The sequence below is a fragment of the Styela clava genome, chromosome 3 (assembly GCF_964204865.1).
Source record: "Styela clava chromosome 3, kaStyClav1.hap1.2, whole genome shotgun sequence".
NCBI lineage: Eukaryota > Metazoa > Chordata > Ascidiacea > Stolidobranchia > Styelidae > Styela > Styela clava.
The window spans coordinates 7344187-7362983 of NC_135252.1; the positions used below are offsets into that span (position 1 = coordinate 7344187).

At 35.3% G+C, this 18797-nt stretch overlaps 1 long non-coding RNA gene across 2 annotated transcripts; it reads left to right on the top strand.

Annotated features, from left to right (window-relative positions):
- The first annotated feature begins 2624 nt into the window (after positions 1 to 2624).
- Positions 2625 to 17038, top strand: LOC144420976 (uncharacterized). 2 transcript variants are annotated; one of them, XR_013474827.1, is made up of 10 exons: positions 2625 to 4012; positions 4633 to 4694; positions 5866 to 5984; positions 8381 to 8442; positions 9618 to 9736; positions 11381 to 11521; positions 12142 to 12203; positions 13375 to 13493; positions 15899 to 15960; positions 16925 to 17038. It is a non-coding gene; the product is annotated as an uncharacterized LOC144420976 (long non-coding RNA). The 2 variants fall into 2 exon arrangements; XR_013474828.1 differs by lacking the exon at positions 11381 to 11521.
- Positions 17039 to 18797: the final 1759 nt, after the last annotated feature.

Sequence of the window (18797 nt, forward strand, 5' to 3'; positions counted from 1 at the left end):
CCGGCGTATGCGTTTCTGTAGTGTAGTGGTCATCACGTTCGCTTTACACGCAAACGGTCCGCATCGTTTAGAAATTGGTATTTATCTAGTTAGTGTTAGGAATGATTTGAAAGTATTATTACTAAAAGTTTGTAAGAAAGGGATAGGATCCACATATTGGTCCGGTGTATGTATGTATGTTTATTCGTCTCGTAAAAGCAATATAAAAGAATTAGTAATTATAAATACTGAATACGGTATGTATGCACAAGATCATACTGGCCTAAAACACGAATGTGCGTCATACCCCATTTTTGATATGTATAAATTATATTACGGTACATCAAATACGTATAATATGGTCCTTTATACAGACAGTTGTGCAAGGAGGGTGGGTGGGTTTGGTAACAGAGGTAAGGGTGGAGTATCCAAAACTGTGTGTACAAAGGAGTTTGTATAACAAAACAACATCTATATAAATACAGACACAACACAACATGAAACACACTGCATGTAAATATAGTAATAAGTTTAAGAATTTGAATGTAAGTACAATACCATTGAGTGATGATACCACATATATACTATAAAACGGGGAAATGGTCAAGTTTAAAGGGTGTGTACATATATGGTATGCACCACACAAGGGTGATAGTGTTACAAGTGGTCTATGGCTGTACTGGCAAAAATGTGACCCTACAAGTTTTGGTGCAATGTGATAATGTTATGTATCAAATTACTCACTCTTCTAAGGTATTTTTGGATTCTGCCAAAAGCGATGAAGTTCCAAAAAAAAATAAAATATAAAATTCAATAAAAAGCATTTCCACACACAATCCGATGGGGGTGATTAAAGCCGAAATGACTGCGTAATCAAACCTGAGTACCACGCCCTTTTGCCAGGTTACCAGTTCGTGTGGGTTATGCGATTAAAAATCGGTTATGCTGTCCAGTTAGTCAAGTTATCAAACATGAAATCAAATATTGATGCAACCCAGTGGTTTTTTTTTTTTTTTTTTTTGGTGAAGCATAATCCCAGTGGAACATTTAAGGGGCCCGAGGAATCCAATAGTGCGATAGTTCAGTTGTTTGAATAGTAGGCTACATATAGAAAATCTAATACTGGAGACACAAAATTATATTTATGCAAGTGTCGTAAGTTTTATAATATTGGCGAATCTAAATGGATTACGAGTTGAATTGCGCGAGACTAACTTACTGTACTTCCAACATGTGGTCGACTATGTCGAGTATATCATGTATTTTTATAGTCTTTCTTGGCAGTTTAGTGTGTTGGCCTGTAACTTTGCTCAGATATCGGTCTCCTGTATTTCTGAGTGAGTGCGCGTGATGTTACCAAGTTAGGCTTTTTCAGCTCATCCTTTCATTGGACACTGAGTGTACAAATGAATCTTTACAAGTCAGTGTATTAAATATACATTATCCAACTGGAGATCCAGAGTTCAGGCCTAAGTCCAGTCGCGCTTATATGAAGATCCTACCCAAAGCGAAACCCATAAAAGCACAAGTAAGCTTTCCTCACTGCTTCAACTTGTAATGAGCCGGAATCGATTCTCTTGCGTTTTTCCTTAGCTTGGAAAGTTGGGAAAGAGACTTCAAATGATCAATGAAATTGTGCAAGATGATTAATGAAATCCATCAGTCGATGTTATGGTTAACACGAATCATCCAACTGAGCGAAGTCGGGCCAATTTTGCCAACCAGTAAAATTTAGGCTAGTCCTACTCGCGGCCAAAGTTATGAAGTTGAGACGTTGAGCCCTAGTTTCGTGGAGCTGATGACTTTATGCAAATGTTTAATCTATGGCTGCACAAATTATACATAATGAGATTTTTTTCCTCCGGTAGTGGGAAAGCCTACAAGAAAACATCTTTTTTATATGGCGTTCGCTTAGGGCTAAATTGGTCGGCATGTCAAACACGTCATCGTAAAGTTGTCGCCCAACTAACGACTGTTGAATATCGCGTCACCGTCGGCCTAAAGCTGACAAACTTTTTGCGGGTGGTGGCATTTTCGTTAACCGTCGGCCTAGCTTTTTGATTGTCAAGTTCAATATCAAGTTTACAGCTTTGGTTTTGCTGTAGGTAAACATGTATGCCTAAAGAATAATGGCAAAAGGTCAACTTTTCTTCCTCCACCTCTGCCTGGTTACACTTTAAAATGCGGAAAAAGTTACTTATGTTTGCTAAACTCGATTCAGTGGATAAATAATAATAGATTGAGCAGATAAATAAAAGTACTCCATTGTTACGTAACATTAAAGGCACACACTACGTAATGAAAAGTAATCGACATAGATAGGTGAAATAATTTATTAATTCATATACCCAGCATTTAAATTAAAAAACAAAACAAAAATATCCAATCATATTTTAGGTATTCGCGGCGCATTTAGCAACTCGCTGCATTGCATCATTTTTCTTTATCAATTTCATTATTGGTGTTCCGCGAAGCGACCTAAAAAGTGCAAGTGTTCTGTGGCTTGGGGTAGGGGTGGCGGGAGGAAGCTGCCAGCAATCCTCTGGTACTAAATTATCCCCTACGGGATTTGAACCTGCGAATCTAAGCGAGGTAGTCTTAGGTTAGAAATCAAGCGCATTCCTAGGGCTTAGCACGATGCGCCACTCAACGCAAACGTAGTCAGCTGCAGTGCACTGGCTGACATAGATACCAAATACATTATAATACGTGTATACCCTTCCCCTGGGTGTTGAAATCTCAGGATTGTTCTTTACGGCCTTACATACCTGTATCATGATCGTTCTTTACCAAGAGGTCTAATCTAGAGACAGACTCAAAGTGCTCCAAACGGACCTAAGGTCTCCGCGATCTATTCGTCTACTCAAAATGGCATTAATAAAATTTAAGCAGCAGCAAATACATCCGAGGTATTAAATAGAGTAATTTCAATTCACCCATCAATATTGATCGCTAAGTAACAATTTGTTTTTGTTACGTTCTTATTGTGGGGCTACGTCAATAACAGTCCACCTCTTCACGAGCTCCATAACACCAAATATTTGAATGGTCTCGAATAGTTGATCTATATATCATCAGTTGTTGTCGTCGGTATGCTCTTGTCTTGAGCAGTCAATTATTTACTTCACATAGAACCGTGATTAATCCTGTTGCTGATGTTATGTCTCCGCCGTTTGGTTTGGGCGAAGAAATTACTATATAGTAGGCATCGAAACAACGTCACAATATGACCTATCTTTTAACGACATCGCCCGCACGTTATAGTAAGAAAACTTAAAAGTATTCTTGGCTATGCGCCAGTTAATGAGCTAAGATTTGTACGCCAATGCAGAGAATGCATTGATATAACGCTGAACCTGTACACGCCGTTATTCTTTCATTGAGTTGTAGGACGGTTACATTTTTGATGGCATTCACGTGCGCGTTTACTCGACAAATGTAAACAGACAAATATAATGGAATTGCTGGATTCTTTGTACTAAGCTCCCGTCACTGATGCAAAAATGTGTGATCTGAGCTAAACACCCCTGTCAAGTTTTAAAATAAAAAATGAGTAATTATGCAGTTAGGGTTTTGGGTTAGAACGATTCGAAAATTTGAATTTCCGGCTGAATCTGCATCCCTCACCTTAACTGAATAAGTACTATTTTTATTTAATTCGAGCGTTGACGGGGTGTTGTTTTGGGGCGCGGCTTGTTACAAAAGATCCTGAGAATATTACTGTGAACTAGGTATTATACTATGAATAAAGCAAATCCAACCGCCATTTGCATTCTGCAACTTTGAGATCACGCGTCAGAATCGTGATCGGCTTGTAACGACAACCTGGAGTAATTAAAGTAATCAGGTAAAAACATTTGATTACCAACAATCAGATAGCTTTTTTCGTCAGATATTTTTGCGCGGGAAGCCACAAGCGACATCGCTTTCAGTCAGTCACAAATGTTCGTGATAGGATAAGATTTGATTTTGTGTAGGATGTATGGATAGGCTGCCTGTTGGGTTAGGACAGCGAGTTCGAAACAATATTCAGGTGAGTTAAATGTTCTTTATACCCATTGTTTTCATTGCTATTATATTGCTTTCATTTTACTATTGTATAAGTGGTAAATTAGAGGTTTTCGGGCCTATACGACTTGGACTTATTAACTAATACAGAAGTCTAGATTGATGGATGATTCTCTTTTGCACCCAACTCACTAACAGCGGGTTCTATCGTTTTCTCACAAATAGGCCAAACTTAAAACCTATATGACAATACATAAGCTTATCATGAAGAAACTTAAACGTAATACACTTACTTTCAAAACTTTCGCAAATGTAGCGCAAAATCCATGGTTTAATAGAGATTCGCCATAGCCTTTTTACTTTAATATATTATTGTGTATGGATTGGATCTTTGTACAAAGACCCTACCAACGTTCAAAATAAGAGAATTAGTAATTATCCAGTTTAAGTTAGGAATGCAGATTGCACTGGAAATTCAAATTTTTAAATCATTCCTAACCCCAAATGGATAATTACTAATATGTCATTTTAAAACGTGGCGGGAGCTTTGTGCAAAAGCTCCGATAAATTCAGTCCCACTGTCCATTGATTATGCTAGCTACAGTTTTGCGACAATTTATTTATCAATATCTTAACTTTTTTCAGATGAAGAAATATTGAAGGTTAAAGATTCAAAGACACGAACTAACGAACGAGGAATATTACAAGTAAATATTATTTGAACATTTTATTTGACGCCTATTGATTCCTGTATACCATTGTTTTTGTTTAAAATGCTAAAAAATTCGATGCGAGCGCACTGCGTCTCTGGTCTTGCGATCAGAGTCAGCATTGTTATGCCACTTATCTGATCATGTGTTTTCTCTCGAAATTGTAAGATTTATATAAAAAAGTCAGACCCACGTTCACGTTTAAAATGCTAAATAGTTCGATGCAAGCCAACATTGGGTGTTCCTGATGCATGCGCACCAAAATGTCGCATAACCTGAATCCTAACCAGGTACACAACCTGAGTTCAGGTTGTGCGCCATCTTGGTGCGCATACTTCAGGAGGTCCGAACATTGTTATGCCGCTTTTTTGATCCTGTGCATTCTATCGAAATTGTAAGATTTAGATTTTGCACAAGCTTTAATAATTGTGTTTCGAAGCAGAAGTCCAAAAAAGTACTATAAATATAGTATCTTGTATCAAATTGGTGTACTCTTTGCGACCCCTAAAATTCGTTGCGCGCTTCCCTGCTGGATAGCGATCCCCAGTTTGCGATCTCTACCGTGAACAATGTGATAATGCTACAAATTACTGATCAGAGGTAATTAATTAGTCATATATTCCATGAAAGAGTTAAATAAATTCATTGAGTATTTTATTGTTATTGTAATATTTGCAATTTGTGCAGTTTGAAGACTACACCTGATATGTTATGGAGTTTATATTTGAAATTTAATGTCAATCGCTGAATAAATTTTATTCGTCTATTCGTCTAAACTTTCTAAATTTTAAATTTTATGAAATTAAATATCGAAATTTACCCGTTACGTATTTTATTAAAACTTACGTATATTTTTAGAAGAAAATATTCAGAAAAGAGTCTCACTTTAACAATACAAAATGAGGTACAATATGATACACTAACATATCATTTTAACTAAAGGATGTAAATTTGGTGAAATCAGCGACATAGTTGAAAATGACCTCAATTGAATTACATAGTTGGTTTTTTGTATCTTTAGCATAAGCATAGCTTTGTAGTGTCTCTGTCAAATAACATTTGTGTGAATTAACTACCTGAAAATGGCATAGTTGGCTCCACGAAATTTAGTTTAATTCAAATTTAGAATTGACTTACACAAAATCACGATATATATATTGATTTTCAGCGTTTTAAAACACTGCTTGAAAGTCGACAGAACAATTTATCATTGCACCAAAAGAAATTCGTCAAGTGTCAGATTTTCATCACTGAGTGAGATGGAGGCCTATCAAGTCTGAAGAGCAAGTATGTAATCATATCATTTGAAATCTTTCAATTTACATGTCTATAAATAAATAATATGTTGTATTTTTTTCGGAATATCGACAGACAAATTATTACTTTTAATATTTTGAGTATAATCGCGAAATTAACTATTCTGTACTACAAATCAACTGTAGCAATATCCGGTGAATAATGGCGTAGTCAGTATAGCGCTGCACGTTCAGGGGCTAACTGCTGTGTTGTCCCATCTGCTGTTGTTTCGTTTAATCGTCCAAACCGAAAGACCAATTACTATCTTGTAATGTCAGTTTAGGTAAAGTTCATTGGGTCAGCATAAATAAAAGGCGTTTGATCGCTATAGGGCGTCACGTTGTGATTACTACAAACAGTGAATTTTTTTAAAGTGATACAATAAGTTAATCCAGCAGTGTATATCTGCAATGATACTGAAAGGATTTGAACTATGCCTCGTTAAGTGCAATTCGGTTAAAACACAACCCCAACTTAATAACCATGCAAATATTAAAACTTATTGTTTACCTTGTTGTTTATCATGGGATGCCTATATACACACTAATAGGCCTAATTTCCCTGAAATCGTAGTCCTGGCCTTTTTTATTAATCTGATGAGCGTTTTTGCCACAAATGATAATGGTAATCAGACTAATGTCTTAAATTTAACTGTAGCTCATCGTGGTAGTGAACGCTCTGGTAGTAAACAGTTGATAACCATGTCATTGATGTTCCCAACTATACTTCAAACTGAAATCGCCCCAAATTTCCAATAATGATATTATAAGAGTGAGTCATACTAAGATAGCCGTTAATCTTACACCTTGTTGTTGTTGTCGTCGGTATGCTCTTGTCTTGAGCAGTCAATTATTTACTTCACATAGAACCGTGATTAATCCTGTTGCTGATGTTATGTCTCCGCCGTTTGGTTTGGGCGAAGAAATTACTATATAGTAGGCATCGAAACAACGTCACAATATGACCTATCTTTTAACGACATCGCCCGCACGTTATAGTAAGAAAACTTAAAAGTATTCTTGGCTATGCGCCAGTTAATGAGCTAAGATTTGTACGCCAATGCAGAGAATGCATTGATATAACGCTGAACCTGTACACGCCGTTATTCTTTCATTGAGTTGTAGGACGGTTACATTTTTGATGGCATTCACGTGCGCGTTTACTCGACAAATGTAAACAGACAAATATAATGGAATTGCTGGATTCTTTGTACTAAGCTCCCGTCACTGATGCAAAAATGTGTGATCTGAGCTAAACACCCCTGTCAAGTTTTAAAATAAAAAATGAGTAATTATGCAGTTAGGGTTTTGGGTTAGAACGATTCGAAAATTTGAATTTCCGGCTGAATCTGCATCCCTCACCTTAACTGAATAAGTACTATTTTTATTTAATTCGAGCGTTGACGGGGTGTTGTTTTGGGGCGCGGCTTGTTACAAAAGATCCTGAGAATATTACTGTGAACTAGGTATTATACTATGAATAAAGCAAATCCAACCGCCATTTGCATTCTGCAACTTTGAGATCACGCGTCAGAATCGTGATCGGCTTGTAACGACAACCTGGAGTAATTAAAGTAATCAGGTAAAAACATTTGATTACCAACAATCAGATAGCTTTTTTCGTCAGATATTTTTGCGCGGGAAGCCACAAGCGACATCGCTTTCAGTCAGTCACAAATTTTCGTGATAGGATAAGATTTGATTTTGTGTAGGATGTATGGATAGGCTGCCTGTTGGGTTAGGACAGCGAGTTCGAAACAATATTCAGGTGAGTTAAATGTTCTTTATACCCATTGTTTTCATTGCTATTATATTGCTTTCATTTTACTATTGTATAAGTGGTAAATTAGAGGTTTTCGGGCCTATACGACTTGGACTTATTAACTAATACAGAAGTCTAGATTGATGGATGATTCTCTTTTGCACCCAACTCACTAACAGCGGGTTCTATCGTTTTCTCACAAATAGGCCAAACTTAAAACCTATATGACAATACATAAGCTTATCATGAAGAAACTTAAACGTAATACACTTACTTTCAAAACTTTCGCAAATGTAGCGCAAAATCCATAGTTTAATAGAGATTCGCCATAGCCTTTTTACTTTAATATATTATTGTGTATGGATTGGATCTTTGTACAAAGACCCTACCAACGTTCAAAATAAGAGAATTAGTAATTATCCAGTTTAAGTTAGGAATGCAGATTGCACTGGAAATTCAAATTTTTAAATCATTCCTAACCCCAAATGGATAATTACTAATATGTCATTTTAAAACGTGGCGGGAGCTTTGTGCAAAAGCTCCGATAAATTCAGTCCCACTGTCCATTGATTATGCTAGCTACAGTTTTGCGACAATTTATTTATCAATATCTTAACTTTTTTCAGATGAAGAAATATTGAAGGTTAAAGATTCAAAGACACGAACTAACGAACGAGGAATATTACAAGTAAATATTATTTGAACATTTTATTTGACGCCTATTGATTCCTGTATACCATTGTTTTTGTTTAAAATGCTAAAAAATTCGATGCGAGCGCACCGCGTCTCTGGTCTTGCGATCAGAGTCAGCATTGTTATGCCACTTATCTGATCATGTGTTTTCTCTCGAAATTGTAAGATTTATATAAAAAAGTCAGACCCACGTTCACGTTTAAAATGCTAAATAGTTCGATGCAAGCCAACATTGGGTGTTTGTTCCTGATGCATGCGCACCAAAATGTCGCATAACCTGAATCCTAACCAGGTACACAACCTGAGTTCAGGTTGTGCGCCATCTTGGTGCGCATACTTCAGGAGGTCCGAACATTGTTATGCCGCTTTTTTGATCCTGTGCATTCTATCGAAATTGTAAGATTTAGATTTTGCACAAGCTTTAATAATTGTGTTTCGAAGCAGAAGTCCAAAAAAGTACTATAAATATAGTATCTTGTATCAAATTGGTGTACTCTTTGCGACCCCTAAAATTCGTTGCGCGCTTCCCTGCTGGATAGCGATCCCCAGTTTGCGATCTCTACCGTGAACAATGTGATAATGCTACAAATTACTGATCAGAGGTAATTAATTAGTCATATATTCCATGAAAGAGTTAAATAAATTCATTGAGTATTTTATTGTTATTGTAATATTTGCAATTTGTGCAGTTTGAAGACTACACCTGATATGTTATGGAGTTTATATTTGAAATTTAATGTCAATCGCTGAATAAATTTTATTCGTCTATTCGTCTAAACTTTCTAAATTTTAAATTTTATGAAATTAAATATCGAAATTTACCCGTTACGTATTTTATTAAAACTTACGTATATTTTTAGAAGAAAATATTCAGAAAAGAGTCTCACTTTAACAATACAAAATGAGGTACAATATGATACACTAACATATCATTTTAACTAAAGGATGTAAATTTGGTGAAATCAGCGACATAGTTGAAAATGACCTCAATTGAATTACATAGTTGGTTTTTTGTATCTTTAGCATAAGCATAGCTTTGTAGTGTCTCTGTCAAATAACATTTGTGTGAATTAACTACCTGAAAATGGCATAGTTGGCTCCACGAAATTTAGTTTAATTCAAATTTAGAATTGACTTACACAAAATCACGATATATATATTGATTTTCAGCGTTTTAAAACACTGCTTGAAAGTCGACAGAACAATTTATCATTGCACCAAAAGAAATTCGTCAAGTGTCAGATTTTCATCACTGAGTGAGATGGAGGCCTATCAAGTCTGAAGAGCAAGTATGTAATCATATCATTTGAAATCTTTCAATTTACATGTCTATAAATAAATAATATGTTGTATTTTTTTCGGAATATCGACAGACAAATTATTACTTTTAATATTTTGAGTATAATCGCGAAATTAACTATTCTGTACTACAAATTAACTGTAGCAATATCCGGTGAATAATGGCGTAGTCAGTATAGCGCTGCACGTTCAGGGGCTAACTGCTGTGTTGTCCCATCTGCTGTTGTTTCGTTTAATCGTCCAAACCGAAAGACCAATTACTATCTTGTAATGTCAGTTTAGGTAAAGTTCATTGGGTCAGCATAAATAAAAGGCGTTTGATCGCTATAGGGCGTCACGTTGTGATTACTACAAACAGTGAATTTTTTTAAAGTGATACAATAAGTTAATCCAGCAGTGTATATCTGCAATGATACTGAAAGGATTTGAACTATGCCTCGTTAAGTGCAATTCGGTTAAAACACAACCCCAACTTAATAACCATGCAAATATTAAAACTTATTGTTTACCTTGTTGTTTATCATGGGATGCCTATATACACACTAATAGGCCTAATTTCCCTGAAATCGTAGTCCTGGCCTTTTTTATTAATCTGATGAGCGTTTTTGCCACAAATGATAATGGTAATCAGACTAATGTCTTAAATTTAACTGTAGCTCATCGTGGTAGTGAACGCTCTGGTAGTAAACAGTTGATAACCATGTCATTGATGTTCCCAACTATACTTCAAACTGAAATCGCCCCAAATTTCCAATAATGATATTATAAGAGTGAGTCATACTAAGTGTATTAAGATAGCCGTTAATCTTACACCTTGTTGTTGTTGTCGTCGGTATGCTCTTGTCTTGAGCAGTCAATTATTTACTTCACATAGAACCGTGATTAATCCTGTTGCTGATGTTATGTCTCCGCCGTTTGGTTTGGGCGAAGAAATTACTATATAGTAGGCATCGAAACAACGTCACAATATGACCTATCTTTTAACGACATCGCCCGCACGTTATAGTAAGAAAACTTAAAAGTATTCTTGGCTATGCACCAGTTAATGAGCTAAGATTTGTACGCCAATGCAGAGAATGCATTGATATAACGCTGAACCTGTACACGCCGTTATTCTTTCATTGAGTTGTAGGACGGTTACATTTTTGATGGCATTCACGTGCGCGTTTACTCGACAAATGTAAACAGACAAATATAATGGAATTGCTGGATTCTTTGTACTAAGCTCCCGTCACTGATGCAAAAATGTGTGATCTGAGCTAAACACCCCTGTCAAGTTTTAAAATAAAAAATGAGTAATTATGCAGTTAGGGTTTTGGGTTAGAACGATTCGAAAATTTGAATTTCCGGCTGAATCTGCATCCCTCACCTTAACTGAATAAGTACTATTTTTATTTAATTCGAGCGTTGACGGGGTGTTGTTTTGGGGCGCGGCTTGTTACAAAAGATCCTGAGAATATTACTGTGAACTAGGTATTATACTATGAATAAAGCAAATCCAACCGCCAATTGCATTCTGCAACTTTGAGATCACGCGTCAGAATCGTGATCGGCTTGTAACGACAACCTGGAGTAATTAAAGTAATCTGGTAAAAACATTTGATTACCAACAATCAGATAGCTTTTTTCGTCAGATATTTTTGCGCGGGAAGCCACAAGCGACATCGCTTTCAGTCAGTCACAAATGTTCGTGATAGGATAAGATTTGATTTTGTGTAGGATGTATGGATAGGCTGCCTGTTGGGTTAGGACAGCGAGTTCGAAACAATATTCAGGTGAGTTAAATGTTCTTTATACCCATTGTTTTCATTGCTATTATATTGCTTTCATTTTACTATTGTATAAGTGGTAAATTAGAGGTTTTCGGGCCTATACGACTTGGACTTATTAACTAATACAGAAGTCTAGATTGATGGATGATTCTCTTTTGCACCCAACTCACTAACAGCGGGTTCTATCGTTTTCTCACAAATAGGCCAAACTTAAAACCTATATGACAATACATAAGCTTATCATGAAGAAACTTAAACGTAATACACTTACTTTCAAAACTTTCGCAAATGTAGCGCAAAATCCATGGTTTAATAGAGATTCGCCATAGCCTTTTTACTTTAATATATTATTGTGTATGGATTGGATCTTTGTACAAAGACCCTACCAACGTTCAAAATAAGAGAATTAGTAATTATCCAGTTTAAGCTAGGAATGCAGATTGCACTGGAAATTCAAATTTTTAAATGATTCCTAACCCCAAATGGATAATTACTAATATGTCATTTTAAAACGTGGCGGGAGCTTTGTGCAAAAGCTCCGATAAATTCAGTCCCACTGTCCATTGATTATGCTAGCTACAGTTTTGCGACAATTTATTTATCAATATCTTAACTTTTTTCAGATGAAGAAATATTGAAGGTTAAAGATTCAAAGACACGAACTAACGAACGAGGAATATTACAAGTAAATATTATTTGAACATTTTATTTGACGCCTATTGATTCCTGTATACCATTGTTTTTGTTTAAAATGCTAAAAAATTCGATGCGAGCGCACTGCGTCTCTGGTCTTGCGATCAGAGTCAGCATTGTTATGCCACTTATCTGATCATGTGTTTTCTCTCGAAATTGTAAGATTTATATAAAAAAGTCAGACCCACGTTCACGTTTAAAATGCTAAATAGTTCGATGCAAGCCAACATTGGGTGTTCCTGATGCATGCGCACCAAAATGTCGCATAACCTGAATCCTAACCAGGTACACAACCTGAGTTCAGGTTGTGCGCCATCTTGGTGCGCATACTTCAGGAGGTCCGAACATTGTTATGCCGCTTTTTTGATCCTGTGCATTCTATCGAAATTGTAAGATTTAGATTTTGCACAAGCTTTAATAATTGTGTTTCGAAGCAGAAGTCCAAAAAAGTACTATAAATATAGTATCTTGTATCAAATTGGTGTACTCTTTGCGACCCCTAAAATTCGTTGCGCGCTTCCCTGCTGGATAGCGATCCCCAGTTTGCGATCTCTACCGTGAACAATGTGATAATGCTACAAATTACTGATCAGAGGTAATTAATTAGTCATATATTCCATGAAAGAGTTAAATAAATTCATTGAGTATTTTATTGTTATTGTAATATTTGCAATTTGTGCAGTTTGAAGACTACACCTGATATGTTATGGAGTTTATATTTGAAATTTAATGTCAATCGCTGAATAAATTTTATTCGTCTATTCGTCTAAACTTTCTAAATTTTAAATTTTATGAAATTAAATATCGAAATTTACCCGTTACGTATTTTATTAAAACTTACGTATATTTTTAGAAGAAAATATTCAGAAAAGAGTCTCACTTTAACAATACAAAATGAGGTACAATATGATACACTAACATATCATTTTAACTAAAGGATGTAAATTTGGTGAAATCAGCGACATAGTTGAAAATGACCTCAATTGAATTACATAGTTGGTTTTTTGTATCTTTAGCATAAGCATAGCTTTGTAGTGTCTCTGTCAAATAACATTTGTGTGAATTAACTACCTGAAAATGGCATAGTTGGCTCCACGAAATTTAGTTTAATTCAAATTTAGAATTGACTTACACAAAATCACGATATATATATTGATTTTCAGCGTTTTAAAACACTGCTTGAAAGTCGACAGAACAATTTATCATTGCACCAAAAGAAATTCGTCAAGTGTCAGATTTTCATCACTGAGTGAGATGGAGGCCTATCAAGTCTGAAGAGCAAGTATGTAATCATATCATTTGAAATCTTTCAATTTACATGTCTATAAATAAATAATATGTTGTATTTTTTTCGGAATATCGACAGACAAATTATTACTTTTAATATTTTGAGTATAATCGCGAAATTAACTATTCTGTACTACAAATTAACTGTAGCAATATCCGGTGAATAATGGCGTAGTCAGTATAGCGCTGCACGTTCAGGGGCTAACTGCTGTGTTGTCCCATCTGCTGTTGTTTCGTTTAATCGTCCAAACCGAAAGACCAATTACTATCTTGTAATGTCAGTTTAGGTAAAGTTCATTGGGTCAGCATAAATAAAAGGCGTTTGATCGCTATAGGGCGTCACGTTGTGATTACTACAAACAGTGAATTTTTTTAAAGTGATACAATAAGTTAATCCAGCAGTGTATATCTGCAATGATACTGAAAGGATTTGAACTATGCCTCGTTAAGTGCAATTCGGTTAAAACACAACCCCAACTTAATAACCATGCAAATATTAAAACTTATTGTTTACCTTGTTGTTTATCATGGGATGCCTATATACACACTAATAGGCCTAATTTCCCTGAAATCGTAGTCCTGGCCTTTTTTATTAATCTGATGAGCGTTTTTGCCACAAATGATAATGGTAATCAGACTAATGTCTTAAATTTAACTGTAGCTCATCGTGGTAGTGAACGCTCTGGTAGTAAACAGTTGATAACCATGTCATTGATGTTCCCAACTATACTTCAAACTGAAATCGCCCCAAATTTCCAATAATGATATTATAAGAGTGAGTCATACTAAGTGTATTAAGATAGCCGTTAATCTTACACCTTGTTGTTGTTGTCGTCGGTATGCTCTTGTCTTGAGCAGTCAATTATTTACTTCACATAGAACCGTGATTAATCCTGTTGCTGATGTTATGTCTCCGCCGTTTGGTTTGGGCGAAGAAATTACTATATAGTAGGCATCGAAACAACGTCACAATATGACCTATCTTTTAACGACATCGCCCGCACGTTATAGTAAGAAAACTTAAAAGTATTCTTGGCTATGCGCCAGTTAATGAGCTAAGATTTGTACGCCAATGCAGAGAATGCATTGATATAACGCTGAACCTGTACACGCCGTTATTCTTTCATTGAGTTGTAGGACGGTTACATTTTTGATGGCATTCACGTGCGCGTTTACTCGACAAATGTAAACAGACAAATATAATGGAATTGCTGGATTCTTTGTACTAAGCTCCCGTCACTGATGCAAAAATGTGTGATCTGAGCTAAACACTCCTGTCAAGTTTTAAAATAAAAAATGAGTAATTATGCAGTTAGGGTTTTGGGTTAGAACGATTCGAAAATTTGAATTTCCGGCTGAATCTGCATCCCTCACCTTAACTGAATAAGTACTATTTTTATTTAATTCGAGCGTTGACGGGGTGTTGTTTTGGGGCGCGGCTTGTTACAAAAGATCCTGAGAATATTACTGTGAACTAGGTATTATACTATGAATAAAGCAAATCCAACCGCCATTTGCATTCTGCAACTTTGAGATCACGCGTCAGAATCGTGATCGGCTTGTAACGACAACCTGGAGTAATTAAAGTAATCAGGTAAAAACATTTGATTACCAACAATCAGATAGCTTTTTTCGTCAGATATTTTTGCGCGGGAAGCCACAAGCGACATCGCTTTCAGTCAGTCACAAATTTTCGTGATAGGATAAGATTTGATTTTGTGTAGGATGTATGGATAGGCTGCCTGTTGGGTTAGGACAGCGAGTTCGAAACAATATTCAGGTGAGTTAAATGTTCTTTATACCCATTGTTTTCATTGCTATTATATTGCTTTCATTTTACTATTGTATAAGTGGTAAATTAGAGGTTTTCGGGCCTATACGACTTGGACTTATTAACTAATACAGAAGTCTAGATTGATGGATGATTCTCTTTTGCACCCAACTCACTAACAGCGGGTTCTATCGTTTTCTCACAAATAGGCCAAACTTAAAACCTATATGACAATACATAAGCTTATCATGAAGAAACTTAAACGTAATACACTTACTTTCAAAACTTTCGCAAATGTAGCGCAAAATCCATGGTTTAATAGAGATTCGCCATAGCCTTTTTACTTTAATATATTATTGTGTATGGATTGGATCTTTGTACAAAGACCCTACCAACGTTCAAAATAAGAGAATTAGTAATTATCCAGTTTAAGTTAGGAATGCAGATTGCACTGGAAATTCAAATTTTTAAATCATTCCTAACCCCAAATGGATAATTACTAATATGTCATTTTAAAACGTGGCGGGAGCTTTGTGCAAAAGCTCCGATAAATTCAGTCCCACTGTCCATTGATTATGCTAGCTACAGTTTTGCGACAATTTATTTATCAATATCTTAACTTTTTTCAGATGAAGAAATATTGAAGGTTAAAGATTCAAAGACACGAACTAACGAACGAGGAATATTACAAGTAAATATTATTTGAACATTTTATTTGACGCCTATTGATTCCTGTATACCATTGTTTTTGTTTAAAATGCTAAAAAATTCGATGCGAGCGCACCGCGTCTCTGGTCTTGCGATCAGAGTCAGCATTGTTATGCCACTTATCTGATCATGTGTTTTCTCTCGAAATTGTAAGATTTATATAAAAAAGTCAGACCCACGTTCACGTTTAAAATGCTAAATAGTTCGATGCAAGCCAACATTGGGTGTTCCTGATGCATGCGCACCAAAATGTCGCATAACCTGAATCCTAACCAGGTACACAACCTGAGTTCAGGTTGTGCGCCATCTTGGTGCGCATACTTCAGGAGGTCCGAACATTGTTATGCCGCTTTTTTGATCCTGTGCATTCTATCGAAATTGTAAGATTTAGATTTTGCACAAGCTTTGCACAAGCTCAAATTCATTGAGTATTTTATTGTTATTGTAATATTTGCAATTTGTGCAGTTTGAAGACTACACCTGATATGTTATGGAGTTTATATTTGAAATTTAATGTCAATCGCTGAATAAATTTTATTCGTCTATTCGTCTAAACTTTCTAAATTTTAAATTTTATGAAATTAAATATCGAAATTTACCCGTTACGTATTTTATTAAAACTTACGTATATTTTTAGAAGAAAATATTCAGAAAAGAGTCTCACTTTAACAATACAAAATGAGGTACAATATGATACACTAACATATCATTTTAACTAAAGGATGTAAATTTGGTGAAATCAGCGACATAGTTGAAAATGACCTCAATTGAATTACATAGTTGGTTTTTTGTATCTTTAGCATAAGCATAGCTTTGTAGTGTCTCTGTCAAATAACATTTGTGTGAATTAACTACCTGAAAATGGCATAGTTGGCTCCACGAAATTTAGTTTAATTCAAATTTAGAATTGACTTACACAAAATCACGATATATATATTGATTTTCAGCGTTTTAAAACACTGCTTGAAAGTCGACAGAACAATTTATCATTGCACCAAAAGAAATTCGTCAAGTGTCAGATTTTCATCACTGAGTGAGATGGAGGCCTATCAAGTCTGAAGAGCAAGTATGTAATCATATCATTTGAAATCTTTCAATTTACATGTCTATAAATAAATAATATGTTGTATTTTTTTCGGAATATCGACAGACAAATTATTACTTTTAATATTTTGAGTATAATCGCGAAATTAACTATTCTGTACTACAAATTAACTGTAGCAATATCCGGTGAATAATGGCGTAGTCAGTATAGCGCTGCACGTTCAGGGGCTAACTGCTGTGTTGTCCCATCTGCTGTTGTTTCGTTTAATCGTCCAAACCGAAAGACCAATTACTATCTTGTAATGTCAGTTTAGGTAAAGTTCATTGGGTCAGCATAAATAAAAGGCGTTTGATCGCTATAGGGCGTCACGTTGTGATTACTACAAACAGTGAATTTTTTTAAAGTGATACAATAAGTTAATCCAGCAGTGTATATCTGCAATGATACTGAAAGGATTTGAACTATGCCTCGTTAAGTGCAATTCGGTTAAAACACAACCCCAACTTAATAACCATGCAAATATTAAAACTTATTGTTTACCTTGTTGTTTATCATGGGATGCCTATATACACACTAATAGGCCTAATTTCCCTGAAATCGTAGTCCTGGCCTTTTTTATTAATCTGATGAGCGTTTTTGCCACAAATGATAATGGTAATCAGACTAATGTCTTAAATTTAACTGTAGCTCATCGTGGTAGTGAACGCTCTGGTAGTAAACAGTTGATAACCATGTCATTGATGTTCCCAACTATACTTCAAACTGAAATCGCCCCAAATTTCCAATAATGATATTATAAGAGTGAGTCATACTAAGTGTATTAAGATAGCCGTTAATCTTACACCTTAAAGAACTCGTGTCCCAACTAAAATTTTCAAAAACAATACTGTGTAAATTATATTCAACCAAGTGTAAACTTTTTTTGGTCCATATCCCCTTGATAAAAGTGCTAAGTGTTCATATGTTCAGGACTGTTCAAATTTAGAGACATGGGAATATATGTCATATTTTCCCTATTGTTGGTGCGGGTCACGTCGTGTTATGCCCAATCCCGTGTAAAGAGCTTAATTCATATAAACTCTCATTTATAATCTCTACTAAATGGTGTTAGTTGGATCGTTTATACGGCACACGCCGTCAATATGAGATATAGTAGTTTCAAAACTCTGGAATTCTTACTTTTTTAATTAGATATTAGAAACTTGGGTGTCGCTGCTCGATAACCAGTTTAAAGATCACTATATACATGAGATCCCACCAAATTGTAAATCTACTATAGACAGCCTATATCCCCGTTGATAGTAGTCTCAGTAATCATACCGTCCCATGTTCATAAGTTTTCGAATCTGGAAATATAATTCTTATTCCGTAGTAATAATCTGTCCTGTTCTTATTTATATATATAAATATATGTCTACAATGTCTGTGGCTGAAGTTATTTATTGGCCTATATTTTCAGGAAGTTGCTGGGAGGGAAAGACTATAGAAAACTTGAAGGTAAAATATAACACACTAATAAACTATTAACTATTTAAGATTTAGATAATGAGATACAACATAGCACACTGACAGATCATTCAAAATAAGTAATATTTATAATATTGAAAATCTGCAAATAATATAGAATGAATGTAAATGGATATCAGTATGCTACAAGTTGTCGTCTTTGTATCTTTAGAATAAGCATAGCTTATCACAAGGGCGTGGACAATTTATTCAGGGGCGTAAAGGAAAAATTTGTTAGATTTTATCTTTCCCGCCTTATTTTCGATATT